Here is a 26,406-nt window from a genome sequence, read left to right on the forward strand (position 1 = left end):
TCTATGTTTTTATGTTTACCATTTAAATTGGCTACGAAATATAAATTTGTCAATTTACATTTCGCCCTAAAACGGCAGTCATAACGCTGCAACAGTTGTAAGCTTTACCATGTTACTTACTTAGCTGTCTCCCGTTCTGTGTGTGATCGAACAAGAGAGATGTTGAATTTCATTGTCGTTCTCATAATGCTGAATTCATTGTCAGTTCTCATTAATACAATAGCCTTAAAAATAAATTTACCACGAAATGCGTTAATGAGCCACCCTGAAGCGATGCACGGTCGCTCACTGTTGTGGTGCGAGAGCGAGACAGGTCTCACGAGCAGCCGAGCTCAACTGCTAGGCGCCTCAGCGTGGCTGTACCCGTGAAAAGCGGGTTAGCCCCGCAAGAGCCCCGGGCTCCGCGCTTTGTATCACTCCGTGCAAATGTCACTGTGTGCAAGTGTTCCAGCCCCGCGTCATAACGTCCCTATTAAACCACGGTAGGTATTTCCCAACTCCTCAGGCCCTGTTCGGATCTTACTTGTCTAAGGCATACTGAACGATGCTTTACACTTTTTTTCTGATTGTGCTCCACATCTTCGTCCTCATCACAGAATATTTTATGCCGACCACCCAGATACTCTGCAATTTGTATCCTGTCACTGTTGCTAAGCAAAAATAACTTCCGACCTTTGTTGATATTACTTGTAAAACTGTATTCATAGTTGCTATCACAGCCTTATGATCACTGATACCTTCCTCTACGTTAACTGATTCGGTAAGTTCAGGTCTGTTTGTTGCTAGGAGGTCTAACACTCTACATTCACAAGGTTATTCTCTAATTACCTGCTCAAACTACACTCCTGGAAATTGAAATAAGAACACCGTGAATTCATTGTCCCAGGAAGGGGAAACTTTATTGACACATTCTTGGGGTCAGATACATCACATGATCACACTGGCAGAACCACAGGCACATAGACACAGGCAACAGAGCATGCACAATGTCGGCACTAGTACAGTGTATATCCACCTTTCGCAGCAATGCAGGCTGCTATTCTCCCATGGAGACGATCGTACAGATGCTGGATGTAGTCCTGTGGAACGGCTTGCCATGCCATTTCCACCTGGCGCCTCAGTTGGACCAGCGTTCGTGCTGGACGTGCAGACCGCGTGAGACGACGCTTCATCCAGTCCCAAACATGCTCAATGGGGGACAGATCCGGAGATCTTGCTGGCCAGGGTAGTTGACTTACACCTTCTAGAGCACGTTGGGTGGCACGGGATACATGCGGACGTGCATTGTCCTGTTGGAACAGCAAGTTCCCTTGCCGGTCTAGGAATGGTAGAACGATGGGTTCGATGACGGTTTGGATGTACCGTGCACTATTCAGTGTCCCCTCGACGATCACCAGTGGTGTACGGCCAGTGTAGGAGATCGCTCCCCACACCGTGATGCCGGGTGTTGGCCCTGTGTGCCTCGGTCGTATGCAGTCCTGATTGTGGCGCTCACCTGCACGGCGCCAAACACGCATACGACCATCATTGGCACCAAGGCAGAAGCGACTCTCATCGCTGAAGACGACACGTCTCCATTCGTCCCTCCATTCACGCCTGTCGCGACACCACTGGAGGCGGGCTGCACGATGTTGGGGCGTGAGCGGAAGACGGCCTAACGGTGTGCGGGACCGTAGCCCAGCTTCATGGAGACGGTTGCGAATGGTCCTCGCCGATACCCCAGGAGCAACAGTGTCCCTAATTTGCTGGGAAGTGGCGGTGCGGTCCCCTACGGCACTGCGTAGGATCCTACGGTCTTGGCGTGCATCCGTGCGTCGCTGCGGTCCGGTCCCAGGTCGACGGGCACGTGCACCTTCCGCCGACCACTGGCGACAACATCGATGTACTGTGGAGACCTCACGCCCCACGTGTTGAGCAATTCGGCGGTACGTCCACCCGGCCTCCCACATGACCACTATACGCCCTCGCTCAAAGTCCGTCAACTGCACATACGGTTCACGTCCACGCTGTCGCGGCATGCTACCAGTGTTAAAGACTGCGATGGAGCTCCGTATGCCACGGCAAACTGGCTGACACTGACGGCGGCGGTGCACAAATGCTGCGCAGCTAGCGCCATTCGACGGCCAACACCGCGGTTCCTGGTGTGTCCGCTGTGCCGTGCGTGTGATCATTGCTTCTACAGCCCTCTCGCAGTGTCCGGAGCAAGTATGGTGGGCCTGACACACCGGTGTCAATGTGTTCTTTTTTCCATTTCCAGGAGTGTAAATTTTTGACGAGACATTCAGAAAAATGTCGCACGAGTCGCTGTCTCTGGCACCAGTTTCGACAATGTAACTCTCCCTATTCATAGCTGGCAAGTTAAGTTTACTCTCCATTACAACAATATATCAGAAAAAGTATTAACGATATTCAGTAAATTCTCTATGAACCCCTCTACCACTACAGGTCTGACCCAAGCGGTCTATAAAAGCAACCGATTACCATTTTTGACCCAGCTATGATGGTTAACTTCACCCGGATTAATTCACATTAGGGATATGTGAGAACCTCGCTAGACGTTACCGAGTTCTGAACTGCATTAAGTACATAGTCTCTAGTGTCGACTAACCTATACATACAATAAATATTGCAATTTGAACTTAGGATTTCGCTGCTGTGCACTTCCAGTTTCATCCAATTTTCTGTTCCTAATAATATCTGGACATAATAACGTTCAATAAGCCATAATAATTCTGGGACCTGAGATGGTCTTGCAGTTTACCAATATCATATTGATCTTTTCTATACCAGATCTGCTAGTTCTCTGAGAATCTTTAACTTTGGCACGCAATTCGTCTCTGTTCCATAGGGAGGCCCTCTATAACCTTTGTCTGCCTTTGTGGAAATTTCTGTGAAAGTTGTAAGACACCAGTTGTAAGCCTGTATCGTCTGCCAGCGGTGTACATTCCGCACGCCAGGAGTAGCTCCTCGTTCGTAATGCTTCTCAGTGCAATTAGGTGATTACAGGGTATTGGTCCATGGTTTTGGAGCAGTGGCAACCCTTGTTAAGTCTGTTTTGCAAGTGCAACAGTGCAAAAATTCTTCCCACAAACGTTTCCTGGTTAATCAAAACGCCGCATGATCCTCAGGCCACTGCAGCGTTGTGCTTACATGTCACCTCGTTCCCTATCCTACCGTAATCCTCTCCATATTACAGGATTTAGCTACCAGTACTAGATTACACCTTCCACAACTGGTATTTGCACCCCATGAATACTATACCACATTTCAGACGTGAGTGAGCTTGAAAGATGTCAGTCATGTGTTGGAGTCATGTGTCTCACTTACAGCTATTTAATCAATTTATCGAAATACATACGACAATTGAACCTATTGACATATATCTGTGTTGATATCATGGGGAATATCAGTGCTTGTAAATATCGAGCCACTAACACGCATCTCAATTCACTTGTCGTACCGAGAGAGGTGATCAGCACACAGGACTCGCATTCTGAAGGACACCGGTTCAAACCCGCTTCCGGCAATCCTGATTTAGGTTTTCCATGATTTCCCTAAATCGCTTCTGACAAATGCCGAAATGGTTCCTTTGAAAGGGCACGGCCGACTTCCTTCCCATCCTGCCCTAATCCGATGGGACCGATGAACTCGCTGTTTGATCCACTCCCTAAAATCAACCAACCAATCACTTTGCGTTCTGTATATGTAGCTGCTTGTCCTTTATTTAATGAATTTCACGACTCAGCAGTCTTGGGCGAGCCACAGCAGCTAGTAACGGGAGGCCATTCCGGGCACCGGCTAAGTCCCTTGGGAGGAAGGTTGAACCGCTCGCAGAAGGGCGCAACAGCTTGACCAGTGACTGCAGATAAACTTTGCAGGACATGCCGTATTGTCTTCTGCATCACCAGCACGCGTGGAACCAAAATTCTTTACTACTGCATCCCCAGTGCTGTGAGTGAAGGACACCGTCCAACAGGACCAGTATGGGGGACAGTTTTGCGCATGTGGAGCTAATCCAAAACCCGTTGTATCATGAGCCGGTATATCTGTTCAAGCGACTGCCTGGTGGTGAGTTTTTTGTCAACAGAGATAATCATCTTGCGCCTTGGGCAGAAGAGCTATGCAGCAGTTAATGTTAAAACCTTTTTCTTCTCCTCCTTTTGGGTAGTGCATGCCGTCACGAAAATTAAAGAGACCTTTGGAGAAAAGAGAACCACATGCACGAATATCAAGAGCTCAGATAGAAACCCAGTTCTAAGCAAAGAAGGGACAGCAGAAAAGTGAATATAGAGGGTCGATACAAGGGTAATGTTCTTGAGGACAATATTATAGAGATGGAAGAGAATGTAGATGAAGATGAAATAGGAGATATGATACTGAGTGAAGAGTTTGACAGAGCACTGAAAGACCTAACTCGAAACAAGGCCCCGGGAGTAGACAACATTCCATTAGAACTACTGACAGCCTTCGGAGAGCCAGGCGTAAAAAACTCTACCATCTAGTGAGCAAGATGTATGAGACAGGCGAAATACCCTCAGACTTCAAGAAGAATATAATAATTCCAATCCCAAAGAAAGCAGGTGTTGACAGATGTGAAAATTACCGAACTATCAGTTTAACAAGCCACGGCTGCAAAATACTAACACGAATTCTTTACAGACGAATGGAAAAACTGGTAGAAGCCGACCTCGGGGAAGATCAGTTTGGATTCCCTAGAAATGTTGGAACACGTGAGGCAATACTGACCTTACGACTTATCTTAGAAAATAGATTCAGGAAAGGCAAACCTACGTTTCTAGCATTTATAGACTTAGGAGGAAGCTTTTGACAATGTTGATGGAATATTCTCTTTCGAATTCTGGAGGTGGCAGGGGTAAAATACAGGGAGCGAAAGGCTATTTACAATTTGTACAGAACCAGATGACAGTTACAAGAGTCGAGGGGCAGGAAAGGGAAGCAGTGGTTGGGAAGGGAGTGAGACAGGGTTGTAGCCTCTCCCCGATGTTATTCAATCTGTATATTGAGCAAGCAGTAAAAGAAACAAAAGAAAAATTCGGAGTAGGAATTAAAATCCATGGAGAAGAAATAAAAACTTTGATGTTCGCCGATGACATTCAGAGACAGCAAAGGACCTGGAAGAGCAACTGAACGGAATGGACAGTGTCTTGAAAGGAGGATATAACATGAACATCAACAAAAGCAAAACGAGGATAATGGAATGTAGTCGAATTAAATCGGGTGATGCTGAGGGAATTAGATTAGGAAATGAGACGCTTAAAGTAGTAAATGAGTTTTGCTGTTTGGGGAGCAAAATAACTGATGACGGTCGAAGTAGGGAGGATATAAAATGTAGAATGGCAATGGCAAGGAAAGCGTTTCTGAAGAAGAGAAATTTGTTAACATCGAGTATAGATTTAAGTGTCAGGAAGTCGTTTCTGAAAGTATTTGTATGGAGTGTAGCCATGTATGGAAGTGAAACGTGGACGATAAATAGTTTGGACAAGAAGAGAATAGAAGCTTTCGAAATGTGGTGCTACAGAAGAATGCTGAAGATTGAATGGGTAGATCACATAACTAATGAGGAGGTATTGAATAGAATTGGAGAGAAGGGAAATTTTTGGTACAACTTGGCTAGAAGAAGGGATCGGTTGGGAGGGCGTATTCTGAGGCATCAAGGGATCACCAATTTAGTATTGGAGGGCAGCGTGGAGGGTAAAAATCGTAGAGGGACACCAAAAGATTAATACACTAAACAGATTCAGAAGGATGTAGGTTGCAGTAGCTACTGGGAGATGAAGAATCTAGCACAGGATAGAGTAGCATGGAGAGCTGCATCAAACCAGTCTCTGGACTGAAGACCACAACAACAGCAAATGCCGTCATCTGGACACCTCTCCACATGGACAGAAAATTTTTCTCTCTTGCAACGCAGGAAGGTAGCTCAATGGATGAGTTAAAAATATCTGCTAGGTGGGGTGTTGAACCACACCTTATAAAAATCTTATTGGCTGATCATTGTTCGAGCCGTTCCCATCGAGGAGAGAGCATTTGGGCAGACTTTGGTGCAAAGCAGAAAGGAAATGTAAGAATTGTGCGGGATCTGGTTGTAGATGCAGAAGAATGCAGAATGGCTCGGTAGACATGGAGGAAAACACACTTGGCTGGGAGATGCGCTGAGAGCCGCAGCCAGCCAGCTACCTCGGAAGCCGACTTGTTACACCACCGCTGACGCGTTGCTGTCATCAGCAGGCCACAATGGACGCAGGTCTGGTCACGCTGAGTCGTCAGGTCTAGTGAGAAAAGCTAACAGCGTGCGTTATCACGAGAGGAATGTGATTGCGTGCTTGAGATTCGCTTCTTTTAAATTTGGTTAGAAACGCGATTCAGTATGTTGTGTCGTAGTCTACAGCTCATCCGTCAGCGAGAGAGTTTAGGTAGTTGCAGGCGGAATCGACAGCTTGTTTCCTGGGTACGACCAGAGCACTCGTTGCGCGCCCAGCCGTGTTATCCATTTTTAGAGAACCACCTGTTCAGACGACGCTCACTCACATTTTATGTACTCCTTGTGGGTCTTGTCAAGCAGATCTGTTACTCGCTTAAACAGTTTAAGTGTTACAAAACTGTTGAGGCTTTCGTGACCACTTGTTGACAAACTGCCTATTGGCTTCTGTCTCGGGTTCTTCGGCCGACGTTCATCTAATGATTTTTCTGACGTTTCGCCAGCACGAGTGGCTGGCATTGTCAGAGCAACGAGAGCAGGACGAATATGTGAGCCTCAACACCTCAAACGTGAAATGCAACACCTGGAAACTGTTCTGAGGAGCAATGGGTACTCCACAAATTACATTAGAAGTGTAACAGAACCAAACACTCGGCGAAGTAAGGAACCAGAAAAAGAAATGTCGGGTGCGGCCTTTCTGCCATACATTCCCAGAGTGACGGACAGAATCGGCCGTATATTGCGAAAACACGGCGTAAAGACGATTTTCAAACCGACAAGGAAGATCAAAGAGTGTCTTAGATCGGCGAAGGAGAAAAGAGACCCACTTGCAATGTCGGGAATATACCGTATACCATGCACATGCGGAAAAGTTTATGTCGGAATGACTGGACGATCAATTAACACCAGGATCAGAGAGCATAAGCGACATTGCAGGTTGGGGCAGGTGGAGAAATCGGCCGTGGCAGAGCACGCACTGAATGAGACCGACCACGTAATAAAATTCGCCGACACGGAAGTTCTGGCTGTAGAGAAGCACTATCACACGTGCTTGTTCAGAGAGGCTGTAGAAATCCAAAAACACGCGAACAGTTTCAACAAGAAAGAGGAAAGCCTTAAGGTAAACGGATCCTGGCTTCCCGTACTGCAGCGAACGACCGTCGCAGGTAGCAAGAGAACCGCACCGGAAATGACCGCGGAGAAGACCTCGGACGTTGGCGCGCCAGGTACATATAGTCCGCGCCCGCGAGCTCGGCTCCAGTTCACCACCGGCAATGGAGGGTGAAGCTTTGACAATGCCAGTCACTCGTGCTGGCGAAACGTCAGAAAAATCATTAGATGAACGTCGTCCGAAAAACCCGAGACAGAAGCCAATAGGCAGTTTGTCAGTTTAAGTGTTCCATAGTTGCGATCTCTTTTGATTTTTATTTTCTTACTATTCATGTTGATGTATGGCGATTTCCTTTCATTATCTCAGTGGGGTTACTCTGCACCAAAATGTTTTCACTTCACTAGGTAGCCGACCCCCTTCAGCTATTAAAAATTAATGATTTTGTGGGAACCGACGACCAGAACTCATTTACGACGGCAAATTTTATACGATTCTTTGTACGACCGATCCATTTCCGTGTCTGAGCTCATTGGAAGCAATCTGCGTCTCAGTCGATCCAAGTGTAACAGATTATTAGAACTTCGGAAATGTTGATTTGCTCATGTCGGCATCTCGCAACTTGTCAGGTTGCTGTTTGGTTATTTAAAATGTTGGTAAATGAGGGTAAAGCGATTTTATTTACAGTGAAGAAGAGAAGAAATGTTGGACTGATCATAAAGTTATTCACTCTCCTCCCTTTATTGATGAGAAGGATGTATTATCTTTATTAGACCTAAAGACATGCCTACATGTGTAAGTAGGCTGTTTATGTTTTCTTATTGGAAACGTTACGTAGCGCTCTGTATGAAAATCACTGGCTATGCTGTGTGCAGTCTGTGGCTAGTTTGCATTGTTGTCTGCCATTGTAGTGTTGGGCAGCGGCAGCTGGATGTGAACAGCGCGTAGCGTTGCGCAGTTGGAGGTGAGCCGCCAGCAGTGGTGGATGTGGGGAGAGAGATGGCGGAGTTTTGAAATTTGTAAGACTGTCATGAACTGCTATATATATTATGACTTTTAAGGTAAATACATTGTTTGTTCTCTATTAAAATCTTTCATTTGCTAACTATGCCTATCAGTAGTTAGTGCCTTCCATAGTTTGAATCTTTTATTTAGCTGGCAGTAGTGGCACTCGCTGTATTGCAGTAGTTCCAGTAACGAAGATTTTTGTGAGGTAAGTGATTTGTGAAAGGTATAGGTTAATGTTAGTCAGGGCCATTCTTTTGTAGGGATTTTTTGAAAGTCAGATTGCGTTGCGCTAAAAATATTGTGTGTCAGGATAAGCACAGTCATGTATAATTCTTCAAAAAGGGGACGTTTCATATGTCGACCCTTAGCCGAGGATATCTCACTGGAATCTTCTGATTTTTTCTTGTAGTTTGTGTAAATAGTGTAGCTTTTGTTTATTGCTATCGCGTAATTGTAGAGAAAATCTCCTTTGTAGTTGCAGTCTTTCATTGTTGTACAGCAAAACAGTTGTGTCATGCATGTACATTTGCACCAAGTATTTCGCAGCTGCAATTAACTAGATATTATTTTCAGTGTTATGTTAATGTGTTCTCTTATTTTTGCTCTTCAAATTGTGCTTTTCTGTGTTGTCGTGTGAAATATTGTGACAATAATGGCGTGTGAAAAACGTAACACTAGGCTCCAAAGTAAACTGAGAAATAATAGTGACGACGAGCGTAGCTTATCAGCACCACTGTGTAATGAAGTAACAGACATTCAAAGTAGTAATTTGGTAACTGTGCATAGGGAAATGGAACGGGCGTCAAATAATGGTGTAGACAGTGAAACAGGTAGTGAACAGGGAAGCGTTATCGATCGATCGGTCGGCAACAGCTCGCCTCAGGAATCGGGAATGACAGAACACAATATTGCAAATACTGTAGACTCAGGTTTTGGGTTCTCACCGTTTTCTCAAATGAGTCAAGACACATTTTCCGCTTGTCAAAATGTGAATGTTGCCGGTGCAAATTCACTGCCGAAAAGCACTGAGGAACATGTTTCAGACACCAGTGCATTGTTATTAGAATTAATGCAACAAATGGGACAAAGCTTCAAAAGTTAGACACAATGGAACAAAATCTTCAAAAGTTGGACACAATGGAACAAAAGCAGAGACAAACACAGCAAAAGCTTCAAAAGTTAGACACGATGGAACAAAATCAGAGACAAACACAGCAACAGCTTCAAAAGTTAGACTCATTGGAACAAACTCTTGAACAAATACGTGAAGATTTAACTACTGAGTTACATAACATTGAATCGAAATGTCAAAAAGTCTGTAATGACGTAAAAACTCAAATTTGTGAGCATTTTCAACCTATTTTTTTGCGGCATGAAAATGCATTACAGAATCACGAAGCAGCCATAAAAGAACTGCAAACTATTGTTCATGAAAATCATGAGAACTTGCAAGCTAAATTTGACTCAGTTGCATCTACCGATTCGGTTACGCAACTTGCAAAAACTCAGGAAAACTTAAAGGACACAGTAGATACTCTGAAACTTGGGTCAGAAAAACACACTGAGGAAATAAGTACACTATCGGAGAAAGTAGCCGAACTTTCGGATCAGTTCACTAATTTATCTATGAAGGTAGATGATAATCTGAATGACACAAAACCGGTAGTCTTTAATGACACAGAACAGTGCGAACAAATTAGGAAATTCAATCAATATCAAATCAATATACAGTACAAAAGAGAAATCCAGGAAGTACAAGATCAGTTGACACAGGTAATACAAAAATTACGAATTTCAGAGGACACTCGCGCTCCAACACGGGAAGAGGGACTTAGAAATACGGAAAAGACGCATAATAATAACACAGGGCATTTCGGAAGTTATGAAAGAAATTGGCAATGTGCACCGAATTTTGAGATGGAACCGCCGACACGACCTAACAATGACCGATATGCGAATCGCCGACACGATGATTTTGACTATAAGCTGTTCATTACTACACGTAAATTCAAAACATTTAAGAATTCTGGCAACGACATTCATCCACAAGCGTGGCTTCATCAATTCTCTCATTGTTTTCCTCCCAACTGGTCATTAGAACACAGATTAGAATTTGTGTGTGGCTACTTAGAGAATGAACCAGCTGTAAGAATGTGATCGGTCATTCAAGACTGTCACAGTGAAGGAGAATTTTATCATGCCTTCCTCTCAGCATATTGGTCTCAAGCTACACAAGACCGAGTAAAACATAGTATCATAATGAGGAAACATTTCAAACAATCTGAATTCTCCAGTCTTGTGAAATATTTTGAAGACATGTTGCACAAGAATCAGTACCTGTCAAACCCATACAGCCCCTCAGAACTCATCTGCATTTGCTTAATCAGATTACCTGAACATTTACGACACATTATTTTGGCAGGACGTTGCAAAGACGACATTGAAGCTTTTCAAGGACTCTTACAAAAATTAGAAATTGACACTGACAATCGCGGAACGCGAAAACAGGAACACAACAATTACAGGTCACATCCGTCGCAATTCCGCGATGAAAGAAATAATAACTGGACACGACAAGGCTATTCTCACAACACAAATCGTGACCAAAACAGACACCACCCGTATGACAACCGTTGGCAGAGTAGTAATAATTACAGGGAAAGATCACCTCTCTGCGGTAATGAATATGACAGAGACAATCATAGAAACAGACAATATGGTAACCAGAACTATTATTATCAAGGGAGACAGAATACTTTCAGACGCAACAGTTCAGCGCGCAGTTACGATTCAGGGAGAAATTCTCCACCACATGACCGACAAAACGACAGACCTGAATTCCATCAAAACTGGCGAGCTTCAAACAGGGCAGGGCCTTCTCGTCAAGGTGAATTTGTAGAAGTTCGGTCTCCTAATCCCAATAACGGCGCGCGCCAAAAAGAAACAGACAATGACTCCCACCGCAGGCAGCCACCTGCGCCGGCTGGCTCAGGGAAAAATAACATACACGCTAACCTTGAGAAAAATTTTAGCATTCCTTACCGACGTATACAACATGATAATTGCATTCAAATCAAATTGTGAGTACTATGAAGAGTAAAGGATAGCACCACACTTCACATGTAAAACCGATGAGATTTTAATGCAACATTTTGGATCACTTGAAAATACATTCTGGATTTAAAGTACTTTCTCTGAGATACCACATGACACAGTGGTTAGTTTATGTGACAGCTACACGATTTTATCACGACGCTACTAATGAGTGACAATTTACAATGTTGCTTTTGCGGTGTTTCTGTTTTATATCTGCACAGTTTTTCTGAATTATTCTGGAAAGTAAAACATGTTTTAGTAATAACTTTTGTGGTATAGCTACAATGAGACAGCCTTTTCTGTAGCACAACAATATGTTACACTATAGTACTTTCTTGATCACGGTCAGGTACGTAATAACTACGATATCTATACGCAAAGATTTTCACTTTTGTTTATGATGAGGTAAGTACATTGACTTCTGCAGAACTTAGATTTCGGAGGACGATAACCATGACACTTCCACAGAGATTATCTTACAACAAGACGCACAGTTTAGCGCTACAGTACACGTATTTGAGTGATTAATTTTGTACTTAAAACATTTATTTTTAAAGATATTTGAAGTACAATGATACAAAGGTTTTCCGTGATACATTTCATTCCATTGCTGTAATCTGTAACACCTGAGGGTATAATTACATTAATCCTCAGGGGGGTACACGCTTACTTTGTGTACCATGTGTGTGGCAAGCACAAGGAGCCCTAGCTAATATGGTATTTGCTTATACAACTTTACACATCAGTACCATATTTCTCCAACACATAATACACAGCTACCTGATCATTTAACTGAGAGATAAACATTTTTTTTTACTACATCAGTGACACATGTTTACGCAATTACACAGTTGGATAATTTCATACTTATTAAATTGTATTTTGTCTGTACTTTGTGAACTGTTCATATTTTTTCGGAACCATTGTGATACTATGAGAGCTTTGAATGTCGTATTTGGTAAGGGAGCATGATTTTTAAAGTACGTTTGAGGTAGATGACACTATTGAAATGAGCAGAGAATTTTCTTTAGGTTTTAAAATTATTGGAGGAACCCACGACGATTTTGAGAGTTGACTGAGGTGTTATGATGTTATTATTACGATGACTATGTGTATTATGCTGTTGCGGTATGTTTATGATCAATAAGCTGATGCTATATGAGTTATTTGATTATGCTACGTATCTGTTATGATGAAATATTGAAGAAGTGTCGACGAATATTTATATGTGTAATAAGGTAAGGAGTAATGAGTAGTGAAAAAGATTGTTGGAAACCAAGAATCGTACTTTAAGAGTTATGCAATGTATGTAAATGCGTGAATGTATTACAATGCCGACGAAAATTTTTTTGGACACTGTTATATCAATAGGATTTTGTTTCTACAGATTTGTAACGCAAATTCTTGACCTGTGAAATATTTTTATATGAGACTGTCACTGTAGCGGAAACTGCTGTCGTAAATATTTCAGTAAGAAAGGTAAGTGACCTTGACGTAATGCGTTTTGGGCGCCCAGCTAAGAGGTTGTCGCCTGACAAAAGAAAGCCATTAGGTGGAGAAAAAAAAAAGGAGGCCATTATCCTCGCTATTGACATTCCTTTGTAGAAAGCACCGCAAATACGACACGCTCACTACTTGGAAAGATAATTACATCTGCACACCTGATTACGACAATCGTCTTTCTCGAGAATTGTCTTTATGGACTGTGAGAAAATTTTAGCTTTTGACCAACATTTTATCAATAAGTGTGTGCATTTGATTTCTTTGTTATTGAAATTATCAAAAATTTTTTCAAATCTGTATTGGCCACTGCCCAAAACAATTTGTCAAACTTTTTGTGGGGAGCATGGGGGCTACGTAAGTAGGCTGTTTATGTTTTCTTATTGGAAACGTTACGTAGCGCTCTGTATGAAAATCACTGGCTGAGCTGTGTGCAGTCTGTGGCTAGTTTGCATTGTTGTCTGCCATTGTAGTGTTGGGCAGCGGCAGCTGGATGTTAACAGCGCGTAGCGTTGTGCAGTTGGAGGTGAGCCGCCAGCAGTGGTGGATGTGGGGAGAGGGATGGCGGAGTTTTGAAATTTGTAAGACTGTCATGAACTGCTATATATATTATGACTTTTAAGGTAAATACATTGTTTGTTCTCTATTAAAATCTTTCATTTGCTAACTATGCCTATCAGTAGCTAGTGCCTTCCGTAGATTGAATCTTTTATTTAGCTGGCAGTAGTGGCGCTCACTGTATTGCAGTAGTTCCAGTAACAAAGATTTTTGTGAGGTAAGTGATTTGTGAAAGGTATAGGTTAATGTTAGTCAGGGCCATTCTTTTGTAGGGATTTTTTGAAAGTCAGATTGTGTTGCGCTAAAAATATTGTGTGTCTGGATAAGCACAGTCATGTATAATTCTTCAAAAAGGGGACGTTTCACACGCTTATGCATTTATTGTAGTAGTAAAGCCGAACTACTTGGCAACGCCCCTATATGTTGAATGGAGCCGGCCGCTGTGGCCGAGCGGTTCTAGGCGCTTCAGTCTGGAACCGCGCGACCGCTACGGTCGCAGGTTCGAATCCTACCTCGGGCATGGATGTGTGTGATGTCCTTAGGTTAGGTAGGTTTAAGTAGTTCTACGTTCTAGGCGACTGATGACCTCAGATATTAAGTCCCATAGTGCTTAAAGCCATTTGAACAATTTGTTGAATAGATGGCTGACTCATAAAGTGCTGTACCCACTCTCGCTTTTAGTGACCAATGCTTTTGCACAGAATAAATGGCTGATGACACAATATTAGTGAATTCTGCGCTCCATATTAGCAATGTGCGTTCACTAACTAGAAACTTTTCTATCCATTTCGTATCTCCAAAGCACTATCACTCCGCACTTTTTCCACAGTGCGCGTGACGTAGGCGTATTTCGGACGCATCGACTGCAGTGGGTAAGATTATTAAACGTTATCTTGTACAGTTATGCCTCGATTCTCCTTGAGAGTTCAGTGACGTCCATAGCTTTTATTAAAAGCATTGGGAAGAAAATGATGACCTCGCTTTACTGTACTGGCGCTAGGAAAGAAAACAATCAGTCGGGCTCCCAAAATCTATTGACGCCTAACACGTAAACACACAGCGAAAATCGGTTTCCGAAATTCGATTTTCATCTTCGGCGCAATACTGCCGCAGATAAAGTTTTCTTGTGTTGACGAAGTAGTTACGGAGGACGGGTTTGCAGGAGTGATGTAAGGGTTGTAAGACGTGTATATTTCTAATTTCTATTGTCAAACCACAATTTATGAAAGATGTTAATATCTTTATTAATAGGATTAAGTGGGAATAATTAATATTTGTCATGTTGGAAACAATCGTGGTAGCAGGGAATATCTGCACCAAAGTATTGTTGATATAAGTTTAAAAAGGGCAGGAGAACCGCGTACGGATACATTTTAAGAAAAGAGCGGGAAAGACCGCGCTTTAATACATATTGTAATGGTAGCAGGGATTGTCTGCACCAGAAAGCATTGTTGGCAAGATAGAGACTGCACTTCAGCGTTCGTGGGAAGTCAGTAGTAAGCGAGAAGTGAAGCGAGTCGGTAGCAGGTCTGAAGCGAGAGGTTGAGAGGAGCGGTGTGCCTGCCAGCCACTAGCTATGATTTACAAGAGATTATAAACGGATGTACAGAGACATCAGCTAACTATTATCATAAGAGGAACTAATATTATTGAATTAATTTTTTGAGAAACTCAAGACTACTGAAGGTATGTTTGCGCAGTGCTAGTTGTAAGATAATTGTAAAAAGTAAGTCCCATTTGAACTTTTGTAAAATCATTTCATAACCAACAGTAAATATCTGAAGCGTTTTCAGACTATAGTTAATTTTTGCCAGCAATGTTGCATTACTGATTATAATCCATCCCAAAAACCATCAACATAAAACTTTGCAAAAATTTTATTGTTGTCAGGAAAAAGTGTAACTATGAATTACGTAACTTCATTCAAATTAATTAAAGAATAACGTCAGCTTTGCTATTAAAGAATAACGTCAGCTTTGGTAATAAATACAGCCACTTATTATGACAGCCCACCAGCAGTTAATAGAGTATAGTAAACCAGAGTAAGTATATTCATGTCGCAGTTCGATGTAGCAGTCAGATGGCGATCCAGTAACAGAAAAAAAACTAAGGAACAGTTTTGGGTTATTGCAGATAACGACTGAGGGCCACGACGACGACACATTCTATGTTTCGTCGAAATAATCAGAAAATCACTTTTAATAAGCAGCAATTAAATTTGTATGCGAAGATTGAGAAAGAGAATAAATTTCAAAAGGGAAGATTTCATTTGTTATGATTAAGCAAGAGATAGAAATCCTAAGGGAAGGTTACATACTTTATTGTAAAAGGGAAGGTTGAGTACCAAAACAGATACAGAGGAGACGGGAAGGTTTCAGGGTACAGAGGAAATGGGCGGAGGCAGGCGGGAACTGGCGGCTAGCTCCAGAGTTTGCCCTTTCCTGCTGCCCGAGAAGGGCGAGTAGAGTGCGACGAGAATGCTGAGGGCTGGCGGGGGCGCTCTTCCGCGGCGGTTCGCTTCCTCACTGTCTGAAGGGCGGCGCCGACACCACCGCTGTGATACAGCAAACCGCGCTCTTACCTCAGGACAGAATGCTAACTATGGAGGCCTTAGATACACAAAGGCAGCTAAAGCCGTGATATTTCCAGTCGCATGCAGTCATTTAACGCCAGCACTTTCTAAATGTAGAAGAATCAAACATCATAATTTATAAAATTGCTTGAAAATTCTGTAATGAATCGAAAGTATACTAAAAACTCCAGGGAAGAGGCGACTGCCCTCACAACGTCCTACACCCGATACCCTCACACTCACCCCTCCACGTTCATCGTCCTAACACTTGCGATGTATTGTTGGCACGATGTGCAGCGTACAGAAGATGTTGCACAAAAAGAAGCTACCTTTACCGACCTTCTGTCATTCCTCAGGAGTTAAACATGATAGTATCTTAGAATGAAATTTTCACTCTACAGCGGAGTGTGCGCTGATATGAAACTTCCTGGCAGATTAAAACCGTGTGCCGGACCGAGATTCGAACTCGGGACCTTTGCCTTACGCGGGCAAGTGCACTACCAACTGAGCTACCCAAGCACGACTCACGCTCCGTCCTCACAGCTTTACTTCTGCCAGTACCTCGTCTCCTACCTTCCAAACTTTACAGAAGCTCTCCTGCGAACCTTGCAGAACTAGCACTCCTGAAAGAAAGCATATTGCGGAGACATGGCTTAGCCACAGCCTGGGGGATGTTTCTAGAATGAAATTTCCACTCTACAGCGGAGTGTGCGCTCAGTTGGTAGAGCACTTGCCCGCGAAAGGCAAAGGTCCTGAGTTCGAGTCTCGGGCCGGCACTCAGTTTTAGTCTGCCAGGAAGTTTCATATCAGCGCACACTCCGCTGTAGAGAGAAAATTTCATTCTAGAAACATCCCCCAGGCTGTGGCTAAGCCATGTCTCCGCAATATCGTTTCTTTCAGGAGCGCTAGTTCTGCAAGGTTCGCAGGAGAGCTTCTGTAAAGTTTGGAAGGTAGGAGGCTAGGTACTGGCAGAAGTAAAGCTGTGAGGACGGGAAGTGAGTCGTGCTTGGGTAGCTCAGTTGGTAGAGCACTTGCCCGCGAAAGGCAAAGGTCCCGAGTTCGAGTCTCGGTCCGGCACACAGTTTTAATCTGCCAGGAAGTTTCATGATAGTATCTAATTAACATCTACTATGTCCCGCTCTGTGGCAGATGCGAACACCAAAGACAGTGAACACCCACTACGTACACATTCTGAGAAGCACAATTATGAAAAAGTCAAGTTTACATTATGAAGTGTGCATGCAGATGTCCTGTACTAACACGGTTGAATGCACAAACAGGATGAATCAGAACTTGACCGGCAAATATTCGGAGGAAGAAGTATGGACCCAAAAGTAGAACAAAATACCTGCCAAACGAGGGCTCTAAAATGCGTACCTTCACAGATTGTGTGCTTTTTCAGCAAATGGCTCTGAGCACTATGCGAATTAACTTCTGAGGTCATCAGTCCCCTAGAACTTAGAACTACTTAAACCTAACTAACCTAAGGACATCACACACATCCATGCCCGAGGCAGGATTCGAACCTGCGACCATAGCGATCGCTCGGTTGCAGACTGTAGCGCCTAGAACCGCACGGCCACTCCGGCCGGCGCTTTTTCAACAGAAGAGACGCGTCCCACTGTAGCGACGATGCATTTTAGGGTCCGTGTTCACGAGGTTGTTTGTTCTCCTTTTGGTGCACACTACCTGCTCAGAAAGGTCGTGAGTTGAATTCCAGTTCACCTTACCTATGCATAAGCGACCACACCACCACTACCACCACACCACCACTACCACAAAACAATAATTTCAGCAACGAAATTCTTTAAAATCTAGAGTAACTTCTGCGACAAAACATTTTTTTAGCTTTAGCTTTAGGAGACTGTTGTGAACAACTGTAGTATCAGAACTACTTTGCCCTCTGTCTAATGTGCGCTACAGGCCGCTGCTCAAATTTCCAAAATAAAACAGGCGAAGCGCTTTTGACGATAAGAAAAACAGCCATTTGTTTTCGTCACTGAAACGGACATTCTACACTAAGAAGCAGATTGCAATGAATATTTTTGTCTCACGCGGAAAATGGATGCTGGGACAAGGTTGGAGCCAGTGCTCTCTCCTTGCTGTTCAAGTCGTGTTATTCCAGAACACTTCGCAGACCACCTGCAAGCGTTAACCATGCCACTATTGCCTCTACGTTAGCGCACAACTCCTAAACATACAGCAGCTGTCCTGAGATACTATGGACGTGGCATCCTCTGTCAGGGATCGCTACCAAACTGGTCTACATTTACATCAGTACTGCGCAATCCACATGATGGCGTGTGGCGAGGGGTGCTTCTGGTACGACTACACTACTGGCCATTAAAATTGCTACACCAAGAAGAAATGCAGATGATGAACGGGTATACATTGGACAAATATATTATACTATAACTGACAAGTGATTGCATTTGCACGCAGTTTGGGTCCATAGATCCTGAGAAATCAGTACCCAGAACAACCACCTCTGGCCGTAATAACGGCCTTGATGCGCCTGGGCATTGAGTCAAACACAGCTTGGATGGCGTGTGCAGGTACAGCTGCCCATGCAGCTTCAACACGATACCACAGTTCATCAACAGTAGTGACTGGCGTATTTTGACGAGCCAGTTGCTCGGCCATCATTGACCCGACGTTTTCAATTGGTAAGATATCTGGAGAATGTGGTGGCCAGGGCAGCAGTCGAACATTTTCTGTATCCAGAAAGGCCCATACAGGACCTGCAACATGCGGTCGTGCATTATCCTGCTGAGATGTAGGGCTTCGCAGGAATCGAATGAAGGGTAGAGCCACGGGTCGTAATACATCTGAAATGTAACGTCCACTGTTCAAAGCGCCGTCAATGCGAACAAGAGGTGACCGAGACGTGTAACCAACGGCACCCCATACCATCACGCCGAGTGATACGCCAGTATGGCGATGACGAATAAACGCTTCCAATCTGCGTTCACATCGATGTCGCCAAACACGGATGCGACCATCATGATGCTGTAAACAGAACCTGGATTTATCCGATAAACTGACGTTTTGCCATTCGTGCACTGAGGTTCGTCGTTGAGTACACCATCGCAGGCGCTCCTGTCTGTGATGCAGCGTCAAGGGTAACCGCAGCCATAGTCTCCGAGCTGATAGTCCGTGCCGCTGCAAACGTCGTAGAACTGTTCGTGCAGATGGTTGTTGTCTTACAAACGTCCCCATCTCTTGACCTAGGGATCGAGACGTGGCTGCACGATCCGTTAGAGCCATGCGGATAAGTCATCTCGACTGCTAATGATATGAGGCCGTTGGGATCCAGCACGGCGTTCCGTATTACCCTCCTGAACCCACCGATTCCATATTCTGCTAACATTCATTGGATCTTGACCAACGCGAGCAGCAATGTCACGATACGATAAACCTCAATCGCGATAGGCTGCAACCTAACCTTTAACAAAGTGGGAAACGTGATGGTACGCATTTCTCCTCCTTACACGAGGCATCACAATAACGTTTCACCACGCAACGCCGGTCAACTGTTGTTTGTGTATGAGAAATCGGTTGGAAACTTTCCTCATGTCAGCACGTTGTAGATGTAGCCACCGGCGCCAACCTTGTGTGAATGCTCAGAAAAGCTAATCATTTGCATATCACAGCATCTTCTTCCTGTCGGTAAAATTTCACGTCTGTAGCACGTCATCTTCGTGGTGTAGCAATTGTAATGGCCATTAGTGTAACTGATTCCCCTCTTCCCCGTTCCATTCGAGAATGGCTTGTGCGAAGACAGATTGTCTGTAAGCCTCTGCATCATCTCTAATCCCCTGATTATCCTCGTCGCGGTCATTTCGCGGGAAGCTCGTATTGGGGAGGAAGCAATGTGTGGTCATACTCTTCCCGGAAAATACTCTTTTGAAATTTCCACAATAAACCTCTCCTTGATGCACAACACCTCTCTTGTAACATCTGCCGCTGGCGTTTGTTGAGCACGAAACTTGGTAGATATGTTTCTACATCTGACAAATTACGGCCATTCGAATTTCACGCCTGTCACGTAAGAGTGGTGTTAGTAGCCTCACTATGAGGATGGAAATCATGTTTGCTTTAAAAACACACTGTAATGGTTGTGAGCGATTGGACGTAATGAGTTGATGTTGATCAAGAATGTATTAACGGCGACAAAGACGTGATTATCAGCACCTCACTGGCTTTTACCGAGATGGGAAGAGTGGCAGTTGACCCTAAATAACGAAAAGTGTGCGGTTATTCACATGAGTGCTAAAAGGAACTCGTTAAACTTCGGTTACACGATAAATCAGTCAAATCTAAAAGTCGTAAATTCAACTAAATACCTAGTTATTACAATTACGAACAACTAAAATTGGAAAGAACACATAGAAAATGTTGTGGAGAAAGCTAACCAAAGACTGCGTTTTGTTGGCAGGACACTTAGAAAATGTAACAGATCTACTAAGGAGACTGCCTACACTACGCTTGTCCGTCCTCTTTTAGAATACTGCTGCGCGGTGTGGGATCCTTACCTGATAGGACTGACGGAGTACATCGAAAAAGTTCAAAGAAAGGCAGCACGTTTTGTATTATCTCGAAATATGGGAGAGAGTGTCACACAAATGATGGGCTTGAAATCACTAAAAGAAAGGCGTTTTTCGTTGCGACCGAATCTTCTCACGAAATTCCAGTCACCAACTTTCTCCTCCTAATGCGAAAGTATTTTGTTGACACCGACCTACATAGGGCGGAAAGTTCACCACGATAAAATAAGGGAAATCAGAGCTCGTACGGAAAGATGTAGGGGTTCATTCTTTCCGCGCAGTATACGAGATTGGAATAATAGGGAATAGCGAAGGTTGTTCGATGACCCCTCTGCCAGGCACTGTCTCACGCGGAAAATGGATGCTGGGACAAGGTTGGAGCTTGCGCTCTTACCTTGCTGTTGATGTCGTGTTATTCCAGAACGCTTCGCAGACCACCTGCAAGCCTTAACTCCGTCACTGCTGCATACGTTAGCACACATGTTCTCAACATACAGCAGCTCATGGACGCGGCATCCTCTGTCCGAGATCCCTACCAAACCAATTAAGAGATATCCTCCCTTTGTTAGTCTACATTTACATCAATACTGCGCAAGCCACATGATGGCATGTGGCGGTTTTTACTTCTGGTACTACTACACTACTGGCCATTAAAATTGCTACACCAAGAAGAAATACAGATGATAAATGGGTATTCATTGGACAAATATACTAGAACTGACGTGTGATTACATTTTCACGCAATTTGGGTGCATAGATCCTGAGAAATCAGTACCCAGAGCAACCACCTCTGGCCGTAATAACGGCCTTGATACGTCTGGGCATTGAGTCAGACAGAGCTTGGATGGCGTGTACAGGTACAGATGCCCATGCAGCTTCAACACGATACCACAGTTCATATATAGTAGTGACTGGCGTATTGTGACGAGCCAGTTGCTCGGCCACCATTGACCAGACGTTTTCAATTGGTGAGAGATCTGGAGAATGTGCTGGCCAGGGCAGCAGTCGAACATTTTCTGTATCCAGAAAGGCCCGTACAGGACCTGCAACATGCGGTCGTGCATTATCCTGCTGAAATGTAGGGTTTCACAGGGATCGAATGAAGGGTAGAGCCACGGGTGGTAACACATCTGAAATGTAACGTCCACTGTTCAAAGTGCCGTCAATGCGAACAAGAAGTGACTGAGACGTGTAACCAATGGCACCCCATACCATCACGCCGGGTAATACGCCAGTATGGCGATAACGAATACACGCTTCCAATGTGCGTTCACGGTGATGTCGCAAACACGGATGCGACCATCATGATGCTGTAAACAGAACCTGGATTGATCAGAGAAAATGACGTTTTGCCATTCGTGCACCCAGGTTCGTCGTTGAGTACACCATCGCAGGTGCTCCTGTCTGTGATGCAGCGTCAAGGGTAACCGCAGCCATGGTCTCCAAGCTGATAGAGTATCCATGTAGATGTAGATTTAGATAGGACAATCAGAAATTGAGTGTTGCTTCTGCCATGCTGCAAGAAGCCTTGGCAGGAATGTAGCCACCGTAAATGAGGCAGCGGTTCTCACCTGAATGTGCGGTCGTAAGAGAAGCAGGGCTCGGGACTGCCACATGGCAGTATCGAGAGCGAAGACCATCGTGTTCGGCGTGGTCCGCTGGTGCATCGTGCTGTACCTGCAGCAGCAGTTTGAGCAGGAATTGGCACCACAGTGACACAGCCAACTGTTACAAATCGGTGACTCCACCGACAGCTCCGAGCCATACGCTCTCTAGCGCGCATTCCACTGACCCGTAACCATCGCCACTGGCCACTTCAATGGTGAGCTCTCGTAGGAGGGCAGGGTGGAGGTCTGTTGTGTTTTCTGGTGAAAGATGCTTCTGCATCGGCGCCAGTGACGGCCTTGTGTTGTTAAGAAGGAGGACAGTTGAAGGCCTCTAACCAACTGGGCGTAGCGGGCCTACACCTGGAGTTATGGACTGGGGTGCGATTTCCTGTGAGAACAGGAACACTCTCGTGATTTTCGCCGTCATCCTGACTACAAATTTGTACGTCAATCTGCCATTCACGACGAGCATTCCAAGGGCTGTTTTCCAACAGGCTAACGCTCCATCACATACTGCTGTTGTAACCCAACATATTCTACGGAATGTGAACACGTTGCGTTGGTCTGGTCGGTCACCAGATCTGTCTGCAATGGAGCACGTATGGGACATCATCGCACGATAACTTCAGCATCATCCACCAATACACGTTTAGTGTCCCTGAAGAAAAAAGCATCCTTTATTGTATGATTATATGATAGCGGAACAAACACTGGTAGCAGTTACTTCTGTAAAATATCTGGGAGTATGCGTGCGGAACGATTTGAAGTGGAATGATCATATAAAAATTGTTGGTAAGGCGGGTGCCAGCTTGGAATTCATTGGGAGAGTCCTTAGAAAATGTAGTCCATCAACAAAGGAGGTGGCTTTCAAAACACTCGTTCGACCTACACTTGAGTACTGCTCATCAGTGTGGGATCCGTACCTGGTCGGGTTGACAGAGGAGATAGAGAAGATCCAAAGAAGAGCGGCGCGTTTCGTCACAGGGTTATTTGCTATGCGTGATAGTGTTACTGAGATGTTTAGCAAACTCAAGTGGCAGACTCTGCAAGAGAGGCGCTCTGCATCGCGGTGTAGCTTGCTGTCCAGGTTTCGAGAGGGTGCGTTTCTGAATGAGGTATCGAATATATTGCTTCCGCCTACTTATACCTCCTGAGGAGATCACGAATGTAAAATTAGAGAGATTCGAGCGCGCACAGAGGCTTTCCGGCAGTCGTTCTTCCCGCGAACCATACGCGACTGGAACAGGAAAGGGAGGTAATGACAGTGGAACGTAAAGTGCCCTTGGGTAGCTTGCGGAGTATAAATGTAGATATACACTCCTGGAAATGGAAAAAAGAACACATTGACACCGGTGTGTCAGACCCACCATACTTGCTCCGGACACTGCGAGAGGGCTGTACAAGCAATGATCACACGCACGGCACAGCGGACACACCAGGATCCGCGGTGTTGGCCGTCGAATGGCGCTAGCTGCGCAGCATTTGTGCACCGCCGCCGTCAGTGTCAGCCAGTTTGCCGTGGCATACGGAGCTCCATCGCAGTCTTTAACACTGGTAGCATGCCGCGACAGCGTGGACGTGAACCGTATGTGCAGTTGACGGACTTTGAGCGAGGGCGTATAGTGGGCATGCGGGAGGCCGGGTGGACGTACCGCCGAATTGCTCAACACGTGGGGCGTGAGGTCTCCACAGTACATCGATGTTGTCGCCAGTGGTCGGCGGAAGGTGCACGTGCCCGTCGACCTGGGACCGGACCGCAGCGACGCACGGATGCACGCCAAGACCGTAGGATCCTACGCAGTGCCGTAGGGGACCGCACCGCCACTTCCCAGCAAATTAGGGACACTGTTGCTCCTGGGGTATCGGCGAGGACCATTCGCAACCGTCCCCATGGAGCTGGGCTACGGTCCCGTACACCGTTAGGCCGTCTTCCGCTCACGCCCCAACATCGTGCAGCCCGCCTCCAGTGGTGTCGCGACAGGCGTGAATGGAGGGACGAATGGAGACGTGTCGTCTTCAACGATGAGAGTCGCTTCTGCCTTGGTGCCAATGATGGTCGTATGCGTGTTTGGCGCCGTGCAGGTGAGCGCCACAATCAGGACTGCATACGACCGAGGCACACAGGGCCAACACCCGGCATCATGGTGTGGGGAGCGATCTTCTACACTGGCCGTACACCACTGGTGATCGTCGAGGGGACACTGAATAGTGCACGGTACATACAAACCGTCATCGAACCCATCGTTCTACCATTCCTAGACCGGCAAGGGAACTTGCTGTTCCAACAGGACAATGCACGTCCGCATGTATCCCGTGCCACCCAACGTGCTCTAGAAGGTGTAAGTCAACTACCCTGGCCAGCAAGATCTCCGGATCTGTCCCCCATTGAGCATGTTTGGGACTGGATGAAGCGTCGTCTCACGACGTCTGCACGTCCATCACGAACGCTGGTCCAACTGAGGCGCCAGGTGGAAATGGCATGGCAAGCCGTTCCACAGGACTACATCCAGCATCTCTACGATCGTCTCCATGGGAGAATAGCAGCCTGCATTGCTGCGAAAGGTGGATATACACTGTACTAGTGCCGACATTGTGCATGCTCTGTTGCCTGTGTCTATGTGCCTGTGGTTCTGTCAGTGTGATCATGTGATGTATCTGATCCCAGGAATGTGTCAATAAAGTTTCCCCTTCCTGGGACAATGAATTCACGGTGTTCTTATTTCAATTTCCAGGAGTGTAGATGTAGATGTAGATTGACCGACCAAGTGCAGCAGGCATGGAACTCCATCCCACAAACTGACAACCGGCAGCTGTATAGCACAACGCATGCACTTTTGCATGCTTGCATTCAACATTCTGGCGGTTACACCAGTTATTAATGCACCAGCATCTCACATTTGCAGTGGCTTCTCTCGGACTGACATTAACCTATAATCTTGCAATGTTGATCATTTAAATGTGCTACATACATAAATGTATTACCGGAATTTCGTTACTCTACGTTAATTTTTTTGTTGATGTTGCAATTTTTTTCTGTAATTGTTTATTCACCTCTAATTTTCGATTCTTATTTTCTCTTTTAATGTTTAGCTGCTTTGCACATTGCGTTACAGTGATAGTTTTGCAGCGTGTATGTGACGATCTCTGGTTTAATTAACGCAGCATTTTTTTTCTTTCCAGTTTTGGATGGAAATTTGTTGCAAATATCAGTTTATTGTCAGTGAAAGCCGCATCTTTTGTGAAACCTGACGCTCGATCGTCCACTTGTGCAGAGGAGCGCAAAAAACAATCTAGAAACACCATCTGGACTGCACGATTTGTCGCCGTATCAGGCCGGAAGCTGTTATCGCGGTGCTTCCTCTCAAGGGCGTCGCCCCACAACTGCCTGGTCCCCTGCCAGCAGCGTGGCCTGGACTCCAGACCCTTGACTACGCTCTGCAGCCCTAGAAGCAAATTACACGGCAGGCGCGACATATTTAGTGGTGTCGGTGGAAGATCCACTACAGATTGATTTGAGCACTTGATCTGTTGTTTTCGGAAGCATCACAAGGTGGCCTTTAACATGGCTACACCAAGAAGAAATGCGGATGATAAACGCGTATCCATTGCACAAATGTATTATACTACAACTGACATGTCATTACATTTTCACGTAATTTGGGTTCATAGATACTGAGAAATCAGTACCCAGAACAACCACCTCTGCCCGTAATAACGGCCTTGATACGCCTGGGCATTAATTCAAACAGAGCTTGAATGGCGTGTACAGGTACAGCTGCCCATGCAGCTTCAACACTATACCACAGTTCATCAAGAGTAGTTACTGGCGTATTGTGACGAGCCAGTTGCTCGGCCACCATTGACCAGACATTTTCAATTGGTGAGAGATCTGGAGAATGTGCCGGCCAGGGCAGCAGTCGAACATTTTCTGTATCCAGAAAGGCCCGTACAGGACCTGCAACATGCGGTCGTGCATTATCCTGCTGAAATGTAGGGTTTCGCAGGGATCGAATGAAGGGTAGAGCTACGGGTGGTAACACATCTGAAATGTAACTTCCACTGTTCAAAGTGCCGTCAATGCGAACAAGAGGTGACTGAGACGTGTAACCAATGGCACCCCATACCATCACGGCGGGTGATACGCCAGTATGGCGATAACGAATACACGCTTCCAACGTCCGTTCACCGTG

Source organism: Schistocerca serialis, chromosome 7 (assembly GCF_023864345.2).
Source record: "Schistocerca serialis cubense isolate TAMUIC-IGC-003099 chromosome 7, iqSchSeri2.2, whole genome shotgun sequence".
Lineage (NCBI taxonomy): Eukaryota > Metazoa > Arthropoda > Insecta > Orthoptera > Acrididae > Schistocerca > Schistocerca serialis.